Source organism: Diorhabda carinulata, chromosome 9 (genome assembly GCF_026250575.1).
Source record: "Diorhabda carinulata isolate Delta chromosome 9, icDioCari1.1, whole genome shotgun sequence".
Classification (NCBI taxonomy): Eukaryota; Metazoa; Arthropoda; class Insecta; order Coleoptera; family Chrysomelidae; genus Diorhabda; species Diorhabda carinulata.
Window position 1 is genome coordinate 22878711 of NC_079468.1, and position 16543 is coordinate 22895253.

General features: G+C 33.7%; 1 protein-coding gene across 3 annotated transcripts in view; it reads left to right on the plus strand.

Annotated features, from left to right (window-relative positions):
• The first annotated feature begins 4460 nt into the window (after positions 1 to 4460).
• LOC130897737 (neuroligin-4, X-linked-like) overlaps positions 4461 to 16543 on the plus strand; it is a 245898-nt gene continuing 233815 nt past the window's right edge. For all 3 annotated transcript variants that reach the window (XM_057806607.1, XM_057806609.1, XM_057806608.1), the window contains exon 1: positions 4461 to 4722. The gene's annotated coding sequence lies outside the window, so the exon portion shown is untranslated. The remainder of the gene's footprint in view (positions 4723 to 16543) is intronic.

A 16543-nucleotide genomic window follows, 5' to 3' on the forward strand; every position in this document is an offset into this window, starting at 1 on the left:
TGTACGTATTCATGAATTAACACAAAGTCATTGCCTTTAAAGGCGCATTAGATTCCTTCGAGCAGTTAATGATGTTAATCATATGATAATTATTCCAACCTACAACATGAAAGACCCTCTTTTTAGGTTTTATGTTGTATGGAAAATACCTCCCGCCATCTTCAAACCCACTATAAAGAGGAATTTTCCGATCTGGTCTGTTGAGAAACATTTTTATCATTTCTTAAAATGTTTTTCACGATTTTTGAGGTTAGTTTTTTATTTTGGAGCTTGAGCTAACCCTTCTTTGAGCTATCTTTCCTTTAAATGTCTTCTTCGTACAGCTTGCAGTCTCAAAAATTATTGTCTACAGATGTACTCGTAGTTGCAGACGGTCTACAGGCACTTTCATAGTCAAAACCAATTTAAAACCTAATAAAAAATAATATTTTCAAAAATATCTGACGTTGATTTTATCTAGTGTCTAGCAGACTTATACGTGATTCAAATGGGTGTTTAAATATTTGATTCGTAGTATCAATCTCTAGAACAGTTTTTATGAAGTATTTAAATATAATTCCGCATTTGGAATACGATAAACCCATCTAGAATTTAAATTAAACCGAATTTTTCGGCAACATATACATACATCATAAGATAACTACGAATTTAAGTGAGGGTTACCGTGACCATCCCTTTTTGGATATTTCAGAACACACTAAAATTCCTGAAATCTAGCCGAGAACGGACCAAAGGAATGGACCTGATGAAATAATAATTAGCTTACCGTCATCAATAATTTATGGTCTGTTGCAGACAACGCATTAGTATGATTTATTCCTTGATGAGTTTTACTCACTACACCAATAAAAAATGATTTAATCAACATTTTCCTTTTTTTTTTTTTGGATATAAACTTCGAAATTTGTTTATTTGTAGAGGATTATTTGAGCGTTAACTATCCAAACTACAGTGCAACCTCGATATATCGAATTCCTCAATATATCGAAGTAAGCAAACTATGTATGTATAAACAGCTTTCATCTTTCGATTTGTCACCGATACTGGAAACAGATTTGATACACAGTCAATTTCAATGTCAATGTCAATGTCGTTGTCAATGTCGTTGTCAATGTCAATCGCAATGTCAATGTCAATGTCGTTGTCAATGTCAATCGCAATGTAAATGTCAATGTCAATTTTTTGTGCGATGGTAAAATGAAAAACATTAACCTATGAAGAAAAAATTGAAATGATAGAGGCTGTAAACACCGTTGACATTGCTAAAGAACTTGGTAAACCAGCCACCACCGTCTAGAATAATGAAAAATAAGTAAAAATAAGGAAAAATACGGAAATGAAGCATCTTCATCAAAGAGAATAAAAGCAGCTGAATTCAAAGACATCGAAGATTACGATTAAGCAATTAATGTATTCAACAACTTGGTAAAAGTGAATGTGACTGTTGTGCTAGTAATGGCCGGTTTCAAAATTTTAAGAAAAGAAATGAAATGGTTTTCAAAAAAATAACTGAAAGTGCATTGTCGACAATGAGGTGTACACAAAATAAAGTGAAAAACTACCTGAACTAACCAAGGGGATCCTTGCAATAATTGCGAAGACAGTAAGCTTAGAGTTAGTGGGTTGCTCGGAGAAAATCAAACGGGAAGTGTGAAACTTAAGTCCTTAATGATTGGCAAACCAAAAACCCAAAGTGCTTCAAAGGGCTTCGAACTTTTCCTGCAAACAAGTCGGATGAAATCTGAAAGAAATGAGAAAATAGAAAAAGAAAGTTCAGAAACATAAAACACGTTCGTTTTTAGAAGAAAACTTAAATTTCTTGATTTAAATAAATTGCAACCAAATTTTCATTAACGTAAGATTTTAATTGGTCTGTTTACACAAATTTAGTCAATTAAAAAACATAAAATCTTTTAGCATCAGCGAGAAATATTTAGGATTGAAAGAGTGATGCCCCTAAATGTGGGCAGCACGTTCTGCAATTTCCTTAAAAATTGCAGACGTTTTCTTAAGTAGCATGCTATGAATGGGCGTAGAAAAAGTATAGTACGTTACAAGAGTTGTAAGTCCATTACGCACTTATGAAATTTTTCACCTCGTGCGTAATGGGTTACTTACAATTCTTGTTACGTAATATACTATTAAAGCTCTTTGTATAAAGGAAGTTGTGCACCAGTTCCTTCGTGATATTGAAGACGATAACTTAACAAAAATAAATGTCCTTGACGCCATGTGGATGGCTCCGAAGGCTTCGAGCAATGTAGCTGAGAAGACAATTGAGAACTGCTTAAAAAAAGCGGGTTTGAACAGCAGACTCAAAATGATGTCCTAACATTATTGATACGGACTTTCATTAGGGGAAGCTGCAAAAGATGATGATGACGAGGAAGAAGATAGCAATGAATTTTCTACAAAATAAAACAGCAACGAATGTACTCCAATCAATAGTTTTCCTGGATGATTCATTGAACAAAGCGGCAGTAAGCAGACAAGAATTTTGGATTTTTTTAAAACCTAAATGAAATTTGATTATTTATTACTGTAATTTCATTTGATATTCAATACTGTACTGTATTTCATTTCATTATGGCAATTCGAAACCTTTGCCTTCGATATATCAATGTTTCCACATTCCCATGAACTTGAACTGTATTCATTTAAATCAATTGACATTATTCCCTTTTTTGTTTTCTTCCAGGTCCTTGAGGATCACATGTCCGTACCAGAGCAGTTGCTTAGTCTGCTGTATTATTTATTAGCTGGAAAAATTGTCATACAACCCTGATATTGTCTACACATTTAATTGTATCACTATTTTTTTGACTCTATAACGTTGGTTAAAAATTTTTTTTGAGTCTGTTCTGCATTATAACTAAGGTGGAATCTACAATTTAATTTTACCTATATTTTTGATGTTTTTCGGACAAGAATTTGGCACTGATTCAATCTACTCCCCGGCCAATTACTATTTTCAATCTCAGAAAAATAACATGGTAAGATAGCACTGAGTCTTAAGAGGAGAATTAATTAATGCACAAAGTTGTTTACTGAAAACCGACGATGCAATTAAATTTTTCCAATTCCTGTCTCATTTAGTTAATTATTCATTCGTTAGTAATACAAATTATGGTCTTACGTAACAAGTGAACGGACGTAACTTGAGCCATTATTTGTCAGAGTAACTGTAATTATAGCAATAGCCCAAGTATCTAACAGTCTCTATACGAAATAATTGTCAGCCATTGTGTTATTGATTTGTGTACAACACAAGGCAAATTGCCACAAATCCATTGAGATGACAGCCATAGTTTGAGTTACTCTATTGTGGAACTATCAGCAACGTGTTAAACTTGATGAACGGTTTTGAAAATTGCTGTTTCTATAATATATCAAAATTTGTGATGAATATACAAATAAAATATTGAGACATTCATTGAATCAAGGATTAATCAACATTGAAAAAACTTACTTATAGCGTTTCTCTAGAAAGTTTCGTTTTTTATAGTTTAAAATCTACTAGTTCAGTGATTTATCACCGTTTATTACGATCCTGAATGTGAGAATTCGCTCAAAACGATTGACTTGTGAGCGAGGGCATTATCTTGATCCACCTGTGTGGCGAATCCGCTCGAATTCGGGCCACATGTTCTCTAAGACATCTCAAAACTTGAACGTGAAAAATTTAGTTCATTTTCTGGTTGAGAGAGACAAAACAACGCTCCTTGGCTCACCTGCTTTGAGATTTGAGCTCCACGTAGAAATCATGGAACCAGGAGTCGTCTCCAGTTTTTTCTTTCAACTAATCCCCGTAGTACTCAACTCTATTTATTTTACGTTTTGTAAACGATTGTTTTGGAGATTGACAGTTCGTCAACTATCATTTTGACTGAGACTCTAAGTCTCTAACTCCGAATTTGTTTAACATTTTTATAGGACTCGATGTCAACAAACATCTTGAACGAGAGTCATTCTTTAATTTCTTCTTTTTAACCACTTCTTCAAGATTCTTCCAGATAATTGTCTTCGTAAACTTGTAAGTCAAAAATCTCACGGCTATATTTGCCTAGCTTTTCAAGAAACTTGATGTTGAAGCGCTTTTCCTCAACTTGAATTGAGCGTTGATGGGACTGGCTGCAGCAGGACTTTTTTCACGTATTTTCCGGACAAACCTCGTAGATAAAGTATACATTCCAATGTCATTTATTCACATAATTATAAACGTAATTTTAGAAGATAATTTCAAGTTTGATTTCTCATTTGAAAAAATCTAATGCGATGCTAAAGATTAGGTGCCACTAATTTTTGTGCAGGACAAAGAAAAGAATGAGTATCTGCAATCCTTCCTGTAGAAGGTCTGTACGATTCTCACTTGACGTTGGAGGAGAGAATCGATTCCGGTATGCGCTGCTCCACAGCTGAAAATCCGACGTTTTCGCGGAAATGAAACGTTTCAGTGCTTCAGTCTGCGTACGAATGTGGATCTCGATGTAACGGCCTCATCTTCGAAACGTGCTAGTTTTTTCGTGTAATATCGTTTGAATGGAAAGTTAAGCCGCGGCATTCGTTGGAGATAAGTAAGCACTGCCTTTTTTGCAGTTTCCACTTCAAAAAAAAAACCGAGTGTTAGTTGTGACTTGTTCGTTTGGTGTGTTAGATAAAATTAAACTTAGTGGTCGAATAGACAAGGATAATACTCATGTTTTAGTCCGTTTATTGAATTGGGTGAGTGTTTCATGCACATTCCATTCCAATTTTAGTTTCAATTGATTGATAAGAAATAATTGTACAACAAGTAAATTTAAAAAAAAAAAATTCTTCCACGGGTTATGTGGAATGGAAGAATGGTTTAATAATATTTATAAATAATTATCTAAAGTATTCTTGAAACAAATATGGAAACATTATTTCACTACAGCATGTTATTTTAAGAAATATGAAAAATTGTAATTCAGTATTTGATATTTGAGTATGATAATCAACAATTTTTGATATATAAGATGAGGCGAATCGAAAAATCTCGATTTTCCTTACAATTCTGTATGAAATTTGATTAATTGATAGACAAGGAATCAAATCTGGGAAATACGATGGTTGAGCGATGATTCTCGGCTGGGATTGCGACGAATTCCTCCACGTAGCCGACTCGAAGCAGCCGAGCTGACTCTCTAAAACGAATTAAACGTCAGTTACTTTGTTAAGCATCTTTATTGCAAAAGGTCTTTGGTACAAGTATATCTAGATCAAAATATGTTGAGGGATATTGAAAGTTTCTGCTAACTTCTCCAACTATTTTCATGTTGCTATCGTTAACAGATTGGTAACCCGTATGAAGTCAGTTCTAGACGCCTTCCAACTTCGCTAAATGATTCGCGATACTCAAAAACATGCGTTCGCGATAACGTTGACGTTGAATTACAAAATTTGGAGCTAACTCGTTGCTCAATTTTTTTTCCAAGGTCAATATCGTCAAACAACATGAACAAACAATTAAAAAATGGACATTTATGATGCTCAATCTTTACACAAACATCAAAAAAAGGTTGTACCAGATTGAGGAGAAAATATGACCGAATCGATATGAGCGCGCAGTTTGAATACACCAATCCGGATCAAATTTGATACAGCATTGATTATTTCTAATAAAAAATCAATTAAGTCAGTCAGTTTTTATACAACTGAAGATGTGGTTTATGAGTACAAATCACATGTTTTGGAGGTACTTAAATCATAATGCGAAAATTAGATCTTAATATTTTGAAAACCAATAAAGCCATATCCAATTAGGAATATTTGTTTTCATTTGTCTTTCTAAAAACTTGAGTAGCATCCCTCGTGGGTTCTCAATCTCTATCATCTGTTGGAACTTCCTATAGTACATCAATAAGTTAATTGAGCTGTATGCGGTCGAAGGCTTTTTCGTAATTGATAAAGTATGCAGAAACTTATTTTCGCAGATCACGGCTTTTTCGGAGTAGAAGGTTCATTCCGAGAAGTAACTACTTTATAAATTGTGGGACACTAAAACAATTCCATGAATTTTACAGAATTTTAATTGCTTCTGTAATCACCACATTACTCAGATATATCCTCCAGCGACACTTTCTTTTTCTCAGGTCCTGAAAGGATGCTCATTGGACAGAAATTTCGCTTTGATAATTCGTACTTTATAGAAACCCTTTAAAGGATTATATCGAATGAAAAAATTTTCTAGCTCGTCCGCTATAATACAATAATGGATTAGGTATACTCAGTGATCTATTAGATGCAGATAACGGTATTGATTGCGAGAAATAAGATGTAGAAGTTGAAATCATGAGAATGGAAAGAAACATGGAGAAGACGTAATGGTAGAAGCAAAAGGAAGATGATCAAAACCGTCAAGATGTAATGTTTCATCAGGAGTATAATATTTGAGCACAATAGTGATAGAAGGTGGTAAAATGGGCGTAGATCAATGTTGAGAATTTTGAAGTGCAATATTTCTTTCTCGTGATCTACTCGATACGAATCAAAAAAATTTAGATTATTTAGAAGAATTGAAATTAAGTTATCGACGAAAATGGCGAGAAAAACATAATGGAACATCAATAATCAGAATATTATGGACATTTAATCAAACGAGGATAAAAAAATGATGCCATGAAAAGATCGGAACCAATAATATCATGAATTAAGCAGATAGCGATTCCTTGAAGATAATGAAACTACTAACTAGGGACAAAAAAGCACAAAACAAAAGTGTTGATGAGAATATGATGTCCCAAAACGATAAAAGAAGAAGAAATCAATTAGTTCCTTCATCCAATTTCACCAATAACGTCAATTAGAACCATTTAATGCTAAAAAATGCTGAAAAAATATGGTTATTGCTCATGATCATTTTATTATCTTTAAATATATTAATTTTGTATATTATGCTTTTGAATGTGAGGTATTTGAAATAATTTACTTGGTGATTGGTAATAAATTCACCCACCATTTCATACTAAATTAATGTAGCGCAATATATTAATCATCCCCAAAGTATTTCATATAATTTCTTGTTTTAATTGCACGGGTTGTGATTTTATAAGTTAGATAATATGAAAAGAAAAGTTCGCTCCAAACATAACGTTGAGAAATGAACACATGAGTACAACAGCAAACAAAGTTGATGAATGTAATAAAAAAAAGCGTTACCGGAAAATGGATTCGGGGTAAGAATAATGAAACATCCTCCGAAAAATAGAGTATTATTTTTACGGAAAAAAACTTGGTGACATAAAGAAGTATGGACCGATAATAAAAACAAATAATCATAAAACGCATTGAGATCGAAGCCAACCTAACCAAAACAAACGACAAACTACAAAGAAAATAGTAATCAGAAAACGAGGAGTAATCCACCTCAAAAAAAGGGATTTGAAGGACAAATGCGATAGCCATAATTCACATGAACGTTGCTGCAAATTTGGATACCATTGGTATTTTCTTACATTACATACAACACCTTTAACCAAATAACTACTCAGATTTCTCAAAATAAGACTCAAATATTGGGTACTGAAGACTCATCCATATATATTGAATGTCTTCTAACTCCAGACCTATTTGTAACCCTGTTTGCTTATATATTTTTCTATCCTCATACAATTGGAATAATAGAGACTGAAAAAGTGTCAAAAATTCCACCGGTTACTGGAGAGTGACCTCAATAGACCAGGCGGACTTGTTAGGTCGCGTGTTTGCTTCAAATTCAACTCTTGATTTGAGGGCTTGGACCACAATATTCTCGATGGAATGGCAGCAATCGTATTGAAGACAGTTCGCAACAAGTACCGTCCTATTGCTTTAGTTGAAGCCATTACCAATGTCATTAGCAACCATTAATACGGTTTTCGAAAACATAGATCATCATCGAAGGCTTTTGACAGAGTTTGGCATGTCAGCCTCCTAAATGAGTTACCTTACGGTGCGTTATCCTCGATCATGGTTTAGTAGCTTTCTCCAAGATAGATCCATCAAGGACACTATCGATGGACACACCTCAGAAAGTTTTAAGGTGTTCCCCATCACCTACTTTCTTTCTCCTGTACATTAACGATCTGCTTGACAAAATTTAAAACCATATACCCAACTTAGGAACATTCTTGATTGAAGTGGAAGCAATTTGATTGAGTTTAATGTAGCAACGACCCAGGCTGCTGTTTTTATAATGGAGGCTCGTACTGCAGCTCAGGATTTGAGTTGAGGTTTCAATTAGTATATGTTGGAATGAGTTAATTGTTTAAATAATTCAATATTTAATAATGATTTAATTTTGAAGTGACTTTTGAATTGTTACATATCAATATATCATATTTTATGTGATAATAATGGACGAGGTAAATTATTTGAATTAGTTGGACGACACTGTTTTATTTCAAAGGTATCAACTGTAGTAATAATATAGATATCTGTAACTAATATTATTCACGTGGAGCTTGATTAGACCGCATTTAATATTCCCATCAAAGAAGGATGACTACAAACTACCGTTTATTGACGTATATAAATTAACCTCTGTTTGTACTTTGATGTATTGATTGCTATAACGCTTTGTACACAAGTTGCAACAATGTATGGGATCATGGGAAACGAATATTTCGAGATATTCAACATACCAATTGCAAATTGACAATAAACTGTTGTAAATTGTAAAAAAATGGATACTAACAGAATCATTGTTCATAGGCGATTGAAACAACTCATTCAAATAGACAAACTGAGGAAAAGTGCATTTTTCTTATTACCAAAAAAAATATTACTAACTTTGGAAGAAGTTTTAATAGACTTAAATGCAGATGAAACTTCACCAAACGTTAAAAGAGACAAATTATGGAAAACTTTGATATTTGAGTTCATAAAAAACGATGAAATTGTTCAGTGGAAGGACATTTGATAAATCCATCGTTGTGAATTCAAACCAATTGTTGTTCATTGGTACTTGAAAGATTATAAGGCGTATAATCTATTTTTGAAATCTACAGAAAACACTGGCCACCGAAAAGTACCGAAAAGGATCTCTCGGACTACGCATCTATTAGGATACAAATGCTTGAACCCCAAATTAATTTGAATTTGTAGTGGCACATCACCAAACAAGCTCCAGAGCTAAGTTTGCGAAAATTAGAAATTTTCCCGCGAGTACCATTAATAAAGTATGTCAACTACATCTGTCCAAATATTTACTGTGAATCTATAGTGATTCCTTGTTTGTATAATTCCGTGTGGATTCTCAGCTGGAGAAGATTCTGTATATTACGAGATGTAACGACTCAATCTTTGATGAAACCGCTAAAAATCTAAGTCGATGGAAAATAATTATAAGACGTTACGTACGATCGACAAGCATTCCCAGATAACTGGTCAGCTTGGATAAATATTTGGTCGGTACAATTTCATAAGAAAAATATTAAATATGTCAATGTTGTAACGCGCATGCTTTGGGCCAGTTCAGTGCTAAGATCGCGAAGCCCCTGGCTTCAAATTCTACTCTAAATATGTTCACCATACCAAAATAAACATACAGATACTTGACATAATGTTTATAACCTAACCTAACTTTACAATGGGAGTGAGGTACTAAATTCCAGGTAATACTCTCAATGAATCTGAAATAGCAAAACTAAATTGAGCAACAAACTTTGGAAGCCTATAATTCAAAAACTAGGACTTTTATTGGAAAATTGTATATGACTAACTAAGTAACGTTATTTTGGCTGTAATTATACGTTCTCGACTTTTTTCACACTAATCCTGGAACACCTTATATCTATAATAAACCAGGATGGTCTCTGAAGTATCAGGCATAAAAAAGAAAACACGAAAATTTTGAAAAAATATATATTTATTTTTGGACGTTATTTCCTTTTAGCTTCATATCCTTTTTTCAGCGATGTCCCAAGTTTAGGAAACGAATGTAATCCGTGCGGGTCAAATCTGGAGAATAGAGTGTATGAAGTGGTAATTCAAACTTTAATTAACAAATTTTGGCCATTGCAATAACGGATTTGTCATCTGGTTCATGGTCTTGACGAAACAACACTTTCTTCTTATCTAAAAGCGGCCGTTTTTGCTTGATTTCTTCGCTCAAACTTTACAATAAGTTTGCATAATACTCGCCGTTCAAATTTTGTTCCTTTGTCAAGATAGTCAATGAAAATGCCGGCGCCATGATCTTCAGTCCATTGTTTTGATTGTTGTTTGGTTTCGAATATGAAATGATTGACCCACGTTTCATCCATTATCCATCTGCTATCGACGCTGTTTTTGTTCTATTGTGGGCATTTTCTTTAACATTTCTGGAGCCGTCTGGTCGACCATTGCGATGCTGGTCTCCGCAGATCAAACGGCCTCGTTCAAACTCTGCTATGTACTTTTTAATACAGTGGGTATTTTTCAATCAACCACCGCCATCTTTAGGTCAGGCTAGGCATTTCTGGGACCATCCTCGTAATTTCACTTTAAGGGGAATTCAACTACCATTTTCAAAGAAAATAATTTATATTTATGGATAATTTTTTATGTTCAAAAAAGAAACAGTACCAGTGATATATATTTGAAAATTAAAAACTGCATTAAGGAAAAATAGTTAAGAGACGAATCAGAAACATTCATCCAAGACATGCTATTGATCTTGATATTTTTATTTTTTTTTTCTGCTCTTTATTTTCATTTGTGTCTTAAGTAGAAGCTTCAACAATTTTAATCAGAAATCTGAACTGGAAATTTCATCTACACGTCTATAAAAAATATAAAACTGAATCTTTAGTTTCAAACATTTTTTCCTATCTTTCGTCAAAAATATTCACTCTAAAAGGTATAAAAAGTGAAAAACTCAGATCCTCGTCACTATAAATTAGAAACTACGAATTTACTCATAGTACGAGGGCTGGCGGATATCTTTCAAATAAATGTTATATATGCCATTTAAATCAAGTGGAATTGTTCAATATCAGATTTTAATTCGTCGAAGGCACAACGCGGTAAGACATTACGGCAATAATACAGGGAAGATCCGCATCATTTCTTATTAAACAAACACAGTTTTTCACTATTATAATGGCAAAGCCCCACGATGGAGATGAAATTTCCAATGGTGAGCACTTGGGCCTGTAGAGGTTCATTCAAAAAGGACAACAGAACAAAACATTCTTCATTGAAAGTGCATGCTGCAGTTTCAACAACGATTGCAGTAACGCTTACTGGTAAGAAAGGGTGATTACATTTTCCTAAAGACACAAAGACGGAGAATCAGATAACGAACGGCTATAGGGCAGGTATAAAAATGAGATATCAAGGCCGGTCGTTCAAAACGTTGTAACTCCCTTAGATTGACTTGAAATTTGTACACAATATTCTCGACATATTATATCGAGCTGGAGTTACTATTCACCTGCAGTTGTTCATTGATATTTTGGTTAGAAATCTCATCAGTGTCTTTTTCCCTTACCAATTCAAAATCCCTTAATCTAATTAAATAATTTCATCATTTTAGTTTGGCCTTAGAAAAATTGAAGTTTTTATCACTCGAGAATTTCTAAATTCCTATAGTTTCCGAGCTTTTTCTCTATTAGGATATTGTAGAACGAGTATATAATGAATTTTCTCGAAAATGTTTTCGTAAGCTCCCGGACTATTTATTTTCTGGAGTGTTACAACATGAAATATATAGAAGAAAGGTCATTTCTTCTTAACTTCTTCATCAAAGTAAGTAAAAGCGTTACTTGAAAATTAATTAGCAACTTTTGAAAAAAGATTATTGCTTTTAAAACGCGTATAAAAATTGATCTAAAAGCTCCAAGTACACTTTGAACTTTGGTTCACGATCTAGGAAATTTTTCAATTTATCACTCAACAATACTTGTTAAAGTATCAATTATTTTCTGTATGTCTTCTAAAACTCTTTGAAGTAATCATTTTAATATATTGAAATGCTTTTTTTATTTATTTGTGTTTTATCTACTCACTTTATTTATACACTATTCACTAGTCACTAAATTATCCACAAAAAATAAAATTTTCCCTAAACTATCCACTAAGACTACTAAACACTTATCTAATTTACACTCGATACTCCAGATTATTTATTGGCTGACAACGTCTGTTTATATATCCAGAATGTTTGAAATTTCTAATTTGATTTAAATAAACAAAAGGCTTTCTTTGTTTCTTTGAAATTGATTATATAAAAACGGCTACAACATACTGTAAATAAGCTTTAAAACCATTTAGAGAGATTGCCGTCGTAAATATAAAAAAATAATTTATATGATCTTTCTTGGAATTTTAGATTCTATTAACATTAATAGAACAGGACCAGCTTCATGATCTACTTTAGTGGACGAGTGAATTTAAATCTTTTATTTATAATAAAAAATTCATTTTGTTATTGAAAAGCTTGACATTATTATGAGATAAATTGGAGGTTATTGAATAATTATAAAAAAATCCAACCAACACTCACAATTACACTGTCTGACGCGCGTTTCGATAACTAATTTATCGTCTTCGGAGACTGAAGTTTTACCAATTCACCTTCAGTCCCTTATTTTATCTGTAATGAAAAAAGCTTACCTCCATACCCGAGATTTGAATTCGAAAAAATATAATGCCGATATGTGAACAAACTTTTAGGGGGGATAATAGTTGTCCATTACTCTCGATAAAACTATTTTGAGTCTTATATAGTGAATAAGTGAAAAATTCATATCAAAGACACTTTTTTTAGAATGCACTGAAAATTGAGAACCAAAATTTGTTTCAATGGGAAAATAATCGATGGAAACATCTTCTCGAAGCTATTTTTGTTCCATTGTGAGCAAACGTGGCACCCATCTTGCGCAGAGCTTTATTGTGTCCAAATTTTCAGTTCATATGCTTTTTGAAATGTTTAACATGTCTGCTAGTTCACGCACTTTCAGTCGACGATCATCCAGTGGATTTTCTTCAACATTTCTGGAGTCGTTACCTCATTTGGTCGACCTCTTCAGTGTTGGTCTTTGCAGGTCGTATGGCCTCGTTTAATCTTTGCTATCAAATATTTTACTGTTGATATCGAAGGATCAGCCTCACTCAGACTAGGATCTAGTTCAGCTTGTATATTGGTTGGACTAAAGCCTTTCAAATAACGATGACCAAAAATCACTGAGAACTTTAACTATTGATAGCTGCTAAACAAATACCAAACAACAAAAAACTCTCTATCTCCATGTCTAGGTCAGGCCAAGGACCATCCTCGTACTCTGCAATGAGATTATGAGATAAAAAGTAATAATAGATCATCTAAAATGGCTGCCAAATGGCAAAATGGAATGCGTTTCGCTTCATGAAATAGTTGCAATATTGTATTCGGTATCCTGAAGTCTTCGGTGCTTAAAATCGTCCCGAGATCTAATCCTCTATTCAATAGAAACGTACAATTTCGGCCATATTCTTTTCCATTTATGTGTAAGTAAATTAAGGTGGAATTGTTGAAGTAGACATTTTCGAAATTAACACGTTCCACTGGTAGTTTTCATTTAAGTAGAGAAAAGTAATATATAATCCACATTCTTGTCATCAAGTGTGCTTGAAACTCATAATCAACTTTGGAACATCAGACATAAAATCATTGTTCTTACAAGGTTAAGATATATCTGTCGACAATTTTGGCTCTTATCCCAGTTACGGGTTTAATATATTCAGTTAGAAGTACGATGACTCGCACGGCGATAGAAAAATTCAATAAAGCAGTCAGCTCCAGCGAAAATAAAATTAAATTTTACTTAGCGTTAGATAACGGATATTGAGTGAGACAGACTTTCATTTTAATGTGTGATTTAATACTCGTAATCGGAAATGTAGGTAGTAGGAATTAAAAAGAAAAATAATAATAACCTGGAAAGCCGTCAACAGCACGGCAAAACCAAAAAAGAAACGCGAGTGAAAAATCTCGTGCCAACGAATGAGGATTTCCAAAGGGTGCATTTCCTTTAAGGCGACTTACAAAATCGCAGCGCCCTTTAACAAAAGCTTTTTGTTTAACGAATCGTAAGTCCTGAACAAACCCGTTGCACGCTTTAAAAGAAACAATGGGAATATTTCTCTCGATGAGAAAGCTGTAATCATATTTTCAAATGTAGAAACAATGCCGGAGAATGTTTAAATAAAAATCAGTTATTTCGTTCATAAATTTACTAAAAATTTTTTGTTTGTTTAATCAAGCTTCTTCATATTTGCGCAATCTGCGACGAAGCACTTGCCATCAAACTCTAGGTGATTGAACTTTTCCCAACACTCTTTTGGGTGTCGTCTATGATAGAATAAAGTCACACATGAAGTAGAAATTTGAAATGGGGGGGCTTATCAGATATTTTGGGGCTCTTTCTAATCTAGGAACAAAAAAATAATTTATTCCAATTGTCACCACAATGTTTGTTTCAATATTAGTGTATACTGTATACTATATAAGAAAAAATATCGATGACACAGCATTCGTCGAAGTTTAGACCTCCAATATAACCGGACAGTACCGGATCCACAGTCCATGTCGTAGACGAGTTCAATTTTTTTACAAGTTCAAACCATCTGTTACCTATTATGCTAGACTGACGTAGCTATACATGAGAAATTTCATCTGATGCAGCATTCTCACCGAAATTGAGGTTAGAATTAGAGGCAGCTTCACGAACAGATCAATACGAGGTTTTAAAATGTCTACCAATTACTGCAACCATAAAATTCCATAGAAACATGTCTTACTTTTGGGCAGTTTTGACCAGATCGTTTCTTGCAGGACGTTTAGTCTTTTGGTTGATGTTTGGATGGAAATAATTTCTGTTTTGGAAATAACATGCATTTGAGACAGCCAAATTCAGAACGTGGAAACTACAGTGTATGTATTGAGTTGAAGGACAACAGCTTGAACTGGTAAAGGTAGTGTGAAGGTATAAATTTTTTCTCAGACGGCGGATTTGATAGCAACAGGGGTTTATTTATTTAAAAAATAATCTTTCGCCGATATAACAGATTTCTTTATTTGTAATCAATTTGTTTGAAAAATATCGTCGAACATTTATTTATTATTGACATTCTTTTACACGATGTAGGAAATTTATTATGTGTCTACGTACGTTTCTATGAAATAATTGTCGTCTACTTTATTATGAGACATGTTTTGCTCATTTGCAGCGTTCTGAATAACAAAGATTTACAACTTCTTTCCTGGCTATGTGCCACGACAAATATTAAATTATATTTTTTTACAACAAAGAAACAGTGACCTGATTTGTTCTCCTACGATTCTCGATATGCGATTTAAAGATGGCGCGAGCAATGATTATAATACGAGGAGGCTTCAAAGATTAATTAATAAATATTTGTTGCTTGTAATTCAGTGTTTAGAATGTTTATTTGAATGCGTTCCAAATATAACATCAGCATGCACCTGTCTTGACTTTTTTCTTATTGAAAATTGACCACGTAAAATTTGTTTTCCTTGAAATGATATTTGCTTCAATTCCAATGACCTTTCAGTGTGTGCAAACGAAATTTCGGAAGCTATCTTGGCAGGTATTCGGCTATATTCTTTAATCCTTCAAGAGCTTTGCAGACGACAATCCACGGTTTGATGAAAACTGCATTAGAACAGTCAACAATAAAAATGCAGCTTATCGCAAATCGTATTGTTGTCTCGCGAAATACCTGACCATAGTTGCTTGTAGGGAACGATATAATGAGACAAGCAAACTCCACAATTGCCCAAATGATTCGAGGTATATCTGGTAGACAACAAAAGCAGTCAGCCCAAGAATTGGTGAGTTAAACATTCCACCGTTGACTGAAGAAGATGGGCCAATGTATCGCATAGAGAGCTACCACAGAGCCTGCTTGGAGTTGGTACATCTATACTAACATCTCAAAGGCTTGAACATCAATGAAGCGACTGGTCCAGATGGAATACCGCCAAACGTATTAAGGAATTGCGAAGTTGAACTAAAAAGTCCGCTATGCGAACTATTTTTTCTATGGTGTAAACGAGGTCTCTTCACTGAAGATTGGAAAACTGTTCGGGTTCAACTCGTACCAAAAAAAAAGGAGAAAAGACGGTTCTTAACGATACCTCCACGACAAATTCTTTTCCGAGCTGTTTAACTTAATCTAATTGGATTTATGTTTTCTTATATTTCATAGTTTGTTAATGTAATAATTCTTTGTATTGATTGACGTATTGATGATTCTAGCTTTGGTCAGAAGAAATGATTTATCTGGTTTTGATTTAGTTCCTTTGAAATACAAGTTTTGGCTTTTCGTAGTCGATGGCTTTCGAACTGGAGGTTTAGGAGATTCAGGAATTTTCCATATAGATATTATCGTATTTGAGGTACTCTTTAGCAGAGTAGAAAGTACATTTTGGTATGAATTCTGTAAAATATTAGAGAAACAGATTTTCAGTAGTTTTTTGCGTACACTGCCAATCCATTACACTCTTGTACTCGACACTACACGTTCCCTTAGATTCTGTAGGTATTAGATTTTTTGC